This window comes from Procambarus clarkii, chromosome 3, assembly GCF_040958095.1.
Source record: "Procambarus clarkii isolate CNS0578487 chromosome 3, FALCON_Pclarkii_2.0, whole genome shotgun sequence".
In the NCBI taxonomy this organism is placed as follows: Eukaryota; Metazoa; Arthropoda; class Malacostraca; order Decapoda; family Cambaridae; genus Procambarus; species Procambarus clarkii.
Genome location: NC_091152.1, coordinates 41,305,409 through 41,313,728, shown reverse-complemented (window position 1 = coordinate 41,313,728; position 8,320 = coordinate 41,305,409).

The window sequence follows — 8,320 nt, the reverse complement described above, 5'->3', positions numbered from 1 at the left end:
TGTCGACTAAGACTTTTTGCTCGATGGTACCCATGTAGAAGTTTGCAAACAGGACACCTAGGGGAGAACCCATGGCGACCCCATCTACTTGCTTATACATGTGCCCATCCGGGCTCAAGAAGGGTGCCTCTTTAGTACAAGCTTGGAGTAGTTTCCTCAGAATACTTTCTGGCATGTCAAGAGGAGTACAGGCTGGATCACGATACACTCTTTCGGCTATCATTCCGATTGTCTCGTCCACAGGTACGTTGGTAAACAGCGATTCTACCTCCAACGAGGCTCTTATCCCTGTGGCCCGTGCGCCCCACAGTAAGTCCACAAATTCCTTTGGAGACTTCAGGCTGAAGGCGCAAGGAACATAAGGAGTCAGCAGGCCGTTGAGTCGCTTCGCCAGTCTGTACGTGGGTGTGGGTATCTGGCTAATGATTGGCCGAAGTGGGTTTCCAGGCTTGTGCGTCTTGACATTTCCATACGCATATCCAGGTTTATATTCCCCAATGATCTTTGGCAGGTGGAGTCCGGATTTCTTGGCGTTCACAGTTTCGATCAGTTTGTTGACCTTTGCTTTTAATTCGGCTGTAGTGTCCTTCGTTACCCTTTGGAACTTAGTTTGGTCAGAGAGTATGATGTTCATTTTCGCCAGATATTCGTCTTTTTTAAGAATGACATATATTGGCGACTTGTCACCTCTCCTGACAACTATCTCCTTGTTCTCACGAAGGCTTTTAGCTGCCGCTTTAAGCTCGGGGGACAGTATGGTGCTTCTGTAGTTGCCTCGATTCTTTCCTCCTTCTGCAATAAGTTCTGCTTGTAAGGTATCTTTGGTAGTGACCTTCTTTTGTGTCTCGAGGTCGAATATGTCGTCCAACAGAATTTCCAACTCTACTTTCCGGGCCATTTCACTCGGTCTGGACATAACATGACAGTTTATGCCCAGATTTAGGAGAGTGACTTGGTCCTCAGTGAGGTTAATTCCTGCAAGGTTCAGGAAGCCATCTCTTGGTCGTGGAATTGCCATAGGTCCTCCATATAATGTTGTTAGTTTCTTGATAATCCTTGTTTCAGTGCTGAGGTGATGTTGGTCTGTGAGGATGTCGAGGTGTTGTTCAATGCGGGTACGGATACCATGGTCGATGTTGCTATTTCTCCACTCGTTTGTAGCATGAAGTAGTTGCGTTTTGTTGTCTTTGTGATCAGATATATAAGGCAGAGAATGAAATCAAAGACAACAAAACGCAACTACTTCATGCTACAAACGAGTGGAGAAATAGCAACATCGACCATGGTATCCGTACCCGCATTGAACAACACCTCGACATCCTCACAGACCAACATCACCTCAGCACTGAAACAAGGATTATCAAGAAACTAACAACATTATATGGAGGACCTATGGCAATTCCACGACCAAGAGATGGCTTCCTGAACCTTGCAGGAATTAACCTCACTGAGGACCAAGTCACTCTCCTAAATCTGGGCATAAACTGTCATGTTATGTCCAGACCGAGTGAAATGGCCCAGAAAGTAGAGTTGGAAATTCTGTTGGACGACATATTCGACCTCGAGACACAAAAGAAGGTCACTACCAAAGATACCTTACAAGCAGAACTTATTGCAGAAGGAGGAAAGAATCGAGGCAACTACAGAAGCACCATACTGTCCCCCGAGCTTAAAGCGGCAGCTAAAAGCCTTCGTGAGAACAAGGAGATAGTTGTCAGGAGAGGTGACAAGTCGCCAATATATGTCATTCTTAAAAAAGACTAATATCTGGCGAAAATGAACATCATACTCTCTGACCAAACTAAGTTCCAAAGGGTAACGAAGGACACTACAGCCGAATTAAAAGCAAAGGTCAACAAACTGATCGAAACTGTGAACGCCAAGAAATCCGGACTCCACCTGCCAAAGATCATTGGGGAATATAAACCTGGATATGCGTATGGAAATGTCAAGACGCACAAGCCTGGAAACCCACTTCGGCCAATCATTAGCCAGATACCCACACCCACGTACAGACTGGCGAAGCGACTCAACGGCCTGCTGACTCCTTATGTTCCTTGCGCCTTCAGCCTGAAGTCTCCAAAGGAATTTGTGGACTTACTGTGGGGCGCACGGGCCACAGGGATAAGAGCCTCGTTGGAGGTAGAATCGCTGTTTACCAACGTACCTGTGGACGAGACAATCGGAATGATAGCCGACAGAGTGTATCGTGATCCAGCCTGTACTCCTCTTGACATGCCAGAAAGTATTCTGAGGAAACTACTCCAAGCTTGTACTAAAGAGGCACCCTTCTTGAGCCCGGATGGGCACATGTATAAGCAAGTAGATGGGGTCGCCATGGGTTCTCCCCTAGGTGTCCTGTTTGCAAACTTCTACATGGGTACCATCGAGCAAAAAGTCTTAGTCGACATGAACTTGAAACCGGCCATATACTGCAGGTATGTTGACGACATTTTTACACAGGTACCTGATGTCAGACATCTGCAGGAGCTGAAGGAGGCATTTGAGCAGAGTTCCGTGCTGCGTTTCACTTACGAGACGGAAAAGGATGGGAAGCTGCCTTTTCTAGATGTAACAGTCATGGAAAAGGGCGGAGGTTTCCACACTGCAGTCTACACAAAGGAAACAAACATAGGAATGTGCCTAAATGCCAACAGCGACTGCCCTGACAGGTACAAGAGGAGTGTTGTTAACGCATACGTCGACCGTGCTCTCAGCCACAGCTCAGAATGGAAGCAAGTCGACGAAGAACTCTGTAGGGTAAGGCAGGTCCTAGTCAATAACGGCTTCTCCAATGGTTTCATCGAAGACATCATAAGAAGGAAAGTGAAAAGCCATGCAACCTCCGAAGAGACAACTAACACAACACCTATACCCCCTATTAGACTATTTTACAGGAACTTCTTTTCCACAGCTCATAAAACAGAGGAAAGGGTCCTGAAAGATATTGTTAATAGAAACGTCATCCCTACAGACAAAAATCAGAGGATACAACTGACGATTTACTATAAAACCAGAAAAACGGCCAGCCTACTCATGAGAAACTCTCCAGACACAAAACAGAACGCTTTAAAAGAGACTAACGTCGTCTATGCCTTCAAATGCCCACTTGGGGACTGTAAGCTCCAAAAAACCCAGTATATAGGCAAGACAACAACATCTCTTTCTAGGCGTTTAACGATGCATAAACAACAGGGCTCCATTAAGGAACATATAATCTCTTCCCATAACCAAACCATCGCCAGAGAAATCCTAGTAAACAACACAGAAATCATCGATAGATACAGCGATAGCAGGCGGCTTGACGTTTGCGAGGCACTACACATCAAGAAGTCAACACCAGCAATCAACAGCCAATTATTGCACAACTATATTCTACCCACCTCAAGACTCCGCTCCAATATAGAAGCATCAAGAAATATGGACCAATAGGCTTTCTACAAACACTTCTATTCAATACCCATTGTTTCTGTTCTGTCTTGTGTTGATACTTTTAATACCCTATTAATATCCCCTAGTGTTCTGTCTTGTGTTAATGCCACATCACCCTTCCCACCTCACTCAAATGTAATGCCACATCACCCTTCCCACCTCACTCAAATGTAGATATAAAATCAGGGAAACGCAAGTTCTAATCAGTTGTGTATTTGTGAAGTCTTTGAAAATGTAATAAGTTTTACGAAACGCGCCCGTGTCGCGTCAGACTAGAAATAAAAATGAATTTTGGAGAAGTGATTTTTTATTTACCTCCAACAGTGAAGCGTAATGTACGAAAGATTGAGAAAATTCGTGTTAGAATTATTAATCTTACTTTTTCGGTCATATTTAATAATATATGTCTACAGGAAAGACTGCTACCAATATATATATATATATATATATATATATATATAAATATATATATATATATATATATATATATATATATATATATATATATATATATATATATATATATATATATATATATATATATACATATATATATATATATATATATCGAAGAGTAATAATATACAATAATGAGCATTGTTGACAAAAATATATTTATGAACAAAAATGTAATATAATCAGAGAAAAAATGTAAATTAATAAATTAAAAAAACAGTAAAGTATATTATCAGAATAAATTATAATCAGGAATGAGTACATCTGAAGGTCACTGAACGTCTGAACGTTGACTTTAAGCTGACTCACTATTTATTATTCTGAGATAATATACGCTCAGGGGTGTTCATGGAAAGTCACAGCGTCCCGCTGGAGGGTCAATTCTTAGCTCCTTTATACACAAAGTTTACCGTTCAGTACCTTTTCTTAATCCTTATAGACCACAGGTGTTCTATAAGGCCTGGAGCATCTGTGTTCTATAAGGCTTGGAGCACCCGTGCTCTATAAGACCTAGAGCACCTGTGCTCTATAAGGCCTGGAGCACCTGTGCTCTATAAGGCCTGGAGCATCTGTGTTCTATAAGGCCTGGAGCACCCGTGCTCTATAAGGCTTGGAGCACCCGTGCTCTATAAGGCCTGGAGCACCTGTGCTCTATAAGGCCTGGAGCACCTGTGCTCTATAAGGCCTGGAGCACCCGTGCTCTATAAGGCCTGGAGCACCCGTGCTCTATAAGGCCTAGAGCACAGGTGCTCTATAAGGCCTGGAGCACCCGTGCTCTATAAGGCCTGGAGCACCTGTGCTCTATAAGGCCTGGAGCACCTGTGCTCTATAAGACCTGGAGCACCTGTGCTCTATAAGGCCTGGAGCACCTGTGCTCTATAAGGCCTGGAGCACCTGTGCTCTATAAGGCCTGGAGCACCTGTGCTCTATAAGGCCTGGAGCACCCGTGCTCTATAAGGCCTGGAGCACGGGTGCTCTATAAGGCCTAGAGCACAGGTGCTCTATAAGGCTTGGAGCACCCGTGCTCTATAAGGCCTGGAGCACCTGTGCTCTATAAGGCCTGGAGCACCTGTGCTCTATAAGACCTGGAGCACCTGTGCTCTATAAGACCTGGAGCACCTGTGCTCTATAAGGCCTGGAGCACCTGTGCTCTATAAGGCCTGGAGCACCTGTGCTCTATAAGGCCTGGAGCACCTGTGCTCTATAAGGCCTGGAGCATCTGTGTTCTATAAGGCCTGGAGCACCTGTGCTCTATAAGGCCTGGAGCACCTGTGCTCTATAAGGCCTGGAGCACCTGTGCTCTATAAGGCCTGGAGCACCTGTGCTCTATAAGGCCTGGAGCACCTGTGCTCTATAAGGCCTGGAGCATCTGTGTTCTATAAGGCCTGGAGCACCTGTGCTCTATAAGGCCTGGAGCACCTGTGCTCTATAAGGCCTGGAGCACCTGTGCTCTATAAGGCCTGGAGCACCTGTGCTCCAGGCCTCCAGAGAGGGTCGAGGCCTCGGGTGAGTGAGCTTCAACATCAACAGAGGCAGTATCATGGGCAGATAAGAAGCGGAGGTCAGGTGACGAATACGCTTGTGCTGGTGCTGGAGAAGTTTGCATGAGTCAGTTGAGACGTCATGTTGAGGAGGCATAGGAGCCCCTGGAGTGGCAGCGTGCAGAGGTGGTGCAGGAGCTGTAGCAGGGGAGGTGGTGCAGGGGGTGTAGCAGGGGAGGTGGTGCAGGAGCTGTAGCAGGGGAGGTGGTGCAGGGGGTGTAGCAGGGGAGGTGGTGCAGGGGGTGTAGCAGGGGAGGTGGTGCAGGAGCTGTAGCAGGGGAGGTGGTGCAGGGGGTGTAGCAGGGGAGGTGGTGCAGGAGCTGTAGCAGGGGAGGTGGTGCAGGAGCTGTAGCAGGGGAGGTGGTGCAGGAGCTGTAGCAGGGGAGGTGGTGCAGGGGGTGTAGCAGGGGAGGTGGTGCAGGAGCTGTAGCAGGGGAGGTGGTGCAGGAGCTGTAGCAGGGGAGGTGGTGCAGGGGGTGTAGCAGGGGAGGTGGTGCAGGAGGTGTAGCAGGGGAGGTGGTGCAGGGGGTGTAGCAGGGGAGGTGGTGCAGGAGCTGTAGCAGGGGAGGTGGTGCAGGAGCTGTAGCAGGGGAGGTGGTGCAGGGGGTGGTGCAGGGGGTGTAGCAGGGGAGGTGGTGCAGGGGAGGTGGTGCAGGGGGTGTAGCAGGGGAGGTGGTGCAGGGGGTGTAGCAGGGGAGGTGGTGCTGGAGCTGTAGCAGGGGAGGTGGTGCAGGGGAGGTGGTGCAGGGGGTGTAGCAGGGGAGGTGGTGCAGGGGGTGTAGCAGGGGAGGTGGTGCAGGGGGTGTAGCAGGGGGGGTGGTGCAGGAGCTGTAGCAGGGGAGGTGGTGCAGGAGCTGTAGCAGGGGAGGTGGTGCAGGAGCTGTAGCAGGGGAGGTGGTGCAGGAGCTGTAGCAGGGGAGGTGGTGCTGGAGCTGTAGCAGGGGAGGTGGTGCAGGAGCTGTAGCAGGGGAGGTGGTGCTGGAGCTGTAGCAGGGGAGGTGGTGCAGGGGGTGTAGCAGGGGAGGTGGTGCAGGAGCTGTAGCAGGGGAGGTGGTGCAGGAGCTGTAGCAGGGGAGGTGGTGCAGGGGGTGTAGCAGGGGAGGTGGTGCAGAGGGTGTAGCAGGGGAGGTGGTGCAGGAGCTGTAGCAGGGGAGGTGGTGCTGGAGCTGTAGCAGGGGAGGTGGTGCAGGAGCTGTAGCAGGGGAGGTGGTGCTGGAGCTGTAGCAGGGGAGGTGGTGCAGGAGCTGTAGCAGGGGAGGTGGTGCAGGAGCTGTAGCAGGGGAGGTGGTGCAGGAGCTGTTGCAGGGGAGGTGGTGCAGGAGCTGTAGCAGGGGAGGTGGTGCAGGAGCTGTAGCTGGGGAGGTGGTGCAGGGGGTGTAGCAGGGGAGGTGGTGCAGGGGGTGTAGCAGGGGGGGTGGTGCAGGAGCTGTAGCAGGGGAGGTGGTGCAGGGGATGTAGCAGGGGAGGTGGTGCAGGAGCTATAGCAGGGGAGGTGGTGCAGGAGCTGTAGCAGGGGAGGTGGTGCAGGGGGTGTAGCAGGGGAGGTGGTGCAGGGGGTGTAGCAGGGGGGGTGGTGCAGGAGCTGTAGCAGGGGAGGTGGTGCAGGGGGTGTAGCAGGGGAGGTGGTGCAGGAGCTGTAGCAGGGGAGGTAGTGCTGGAGCTGTAGCAGGGGAGGTGGTGTTGGAGCTGTAGCAGGGGAGGTGGTGCAGGGGGTGTAGCAGGGGAGGTGGTGCAGGAGCTGTAGCAGGGGAGGTGGTGCAGGAGCTGTAGCAGGGGAGGTGGTGCAGGAGCTGTAGCAGGGGGAGGTGGTGCTGGAGCTGTAGCAGGGGAGGTGGTGCAGGAGCTGTAGCAGGGGAGGTGGTGCAGGGGGTGTAGCAGGGGAGGTGGTGCAGGAGCTGTAGCAGGGGAGGTGGTGCAGGGGGTGTAGCAGGGGAGGTGGTGCAGGAGCTGTAGCAGGGGAGGTGGTGCTGGAGCTGTAGCAGAGGGGTTGTGCAGGAGCTGTAGCAGGGGAGGTGGTGCAGGAGCTGTAGCAGGGGAGGTGGTGCAGGAGCTGTAGCAGGGGAGGTGGTGCAGGAGCTGTAGCAGGGGAGGTGGTGCAGGGGGTGTAGCAGGGGAGGTGGTGCAGGAGCTGTAGCAGGGGAGGTGGTGCAGGGGGTGTAGCAGGGGAGGTGGTGCAGGAGCTGTAGCAGGGGAGGTGATGCAGGAGCTGTAGCAGGGGAGGTGGTGCAGGGGGTGTAGCAGGGGAGGTGGTGCAGGGGGTGTAGCAGGGGAGGTGGTGCAGGAGCTGTAGCAGGGGAGGTGGTACAGGAGCTGTAGCAGGGGAGGTGGTGCAGGAGCTGTAGCAGGGGAGGTGGTGCAGGAGCTGTAGCAGGGGAGGTGGTGCAGGAGCTGTAGCAGGGGAGTTGGTGCAGGAGCTGTAGCAGGGGAGGTGGTGCAGGAGCTGTAGCAGGGGAGGTGGTGCAGGGGGTGTAGCAGGGGAGGTGGTGCAGGAGCTGTAGCAGGGGAGGTGGTGCAGGGGGTGTAGCAGGGGAGGTGGTGCAGGAGCTGTAGCAGGGGAGGTGATGCAGGAGCTGTAGCAGGGGGCCGAGGGTGGGCGTCAGCAGGGAGGAGATCTGCCTGTGAACCTGGAGAGATAGTGATGTCAGAGGCTAATTTTCAGAGGCAGAAAGTCAGAGGCATTACGATGTCAGCCACTAATATTAGTGGCTGAAGTCGTAGTGGTGGCAGTGGTTGAGGCTGTAGTCTTGAGGAGTTCCTCGGGAACATCAAACGTCGGTAGACCATTAGCAGCGTAGAATATGTATTGAAGTCGTACGAATTCCTTATAGTTCGTGCCTGCATAATTTCTGCCAGGCTGTAAGTTCAGAGACGGTACTATGAACGGTGTTGGG